The sequence below is a fragment of the Bison bison genome, unplaced genomic scaffold, assembly GCF_000754665.1.
Source record: "Bison bison bison isolate TAMUID 2011002044 unplaced genomic scaffold, Bison_UMD1.0 scf7180017864127, whole genome shotgun sequence".
In the NCBI taxonomy this organism is placed as follows: Eukaryota; Metazoa; Chordata; class Mammalia; order Artiodactyla; family Bovidae; genus Bison; species Bison bison.
The window spans coordinates 431276-431760 of NW_011494699.1; positions in this window are offsets into that span (position 1 = coordinate 431276).

Sequence of the window (485 nt, forward strand, 5' to 3'; positions counted from 1 at the left end):
GATAAATAAAATTGACAAACCATTAGCCAGACTCATCAAGAAACAAAGGGAGAAAAATCAAATCAATAAAATTAGAAACGAAAATGGAGAGATCACAACAGACAACACAGAAATACAAAGGATCATAAGAGACTATTATCAACAATTATATGCCAATAAAATGGACAACGAGGAAGAAATGGACAAATTCTTAGAAAAGTACAACTTTCCAAAACACGACCAGGAAGAAATAGAAAACCTTAACAGACCCATCACAAGCACGGAAATTGAAACTGTAATCAAAAATCTTCCAGCAAACAAAAGCCCAGGTCCAGACGGCTTCACAGCTGAATTCTACCAAAAATTTAGAGAAGAGCTAACACCTATCCTGCTCAAACTCTTCCAGAAAATTGCAGAGGAAGGTGAACTTCCAAACTCATTCTATGAGGCCACCATCACCCTAATACCAAAACCTGACAAAGATCCCACAAAAAAAGAAAACTACA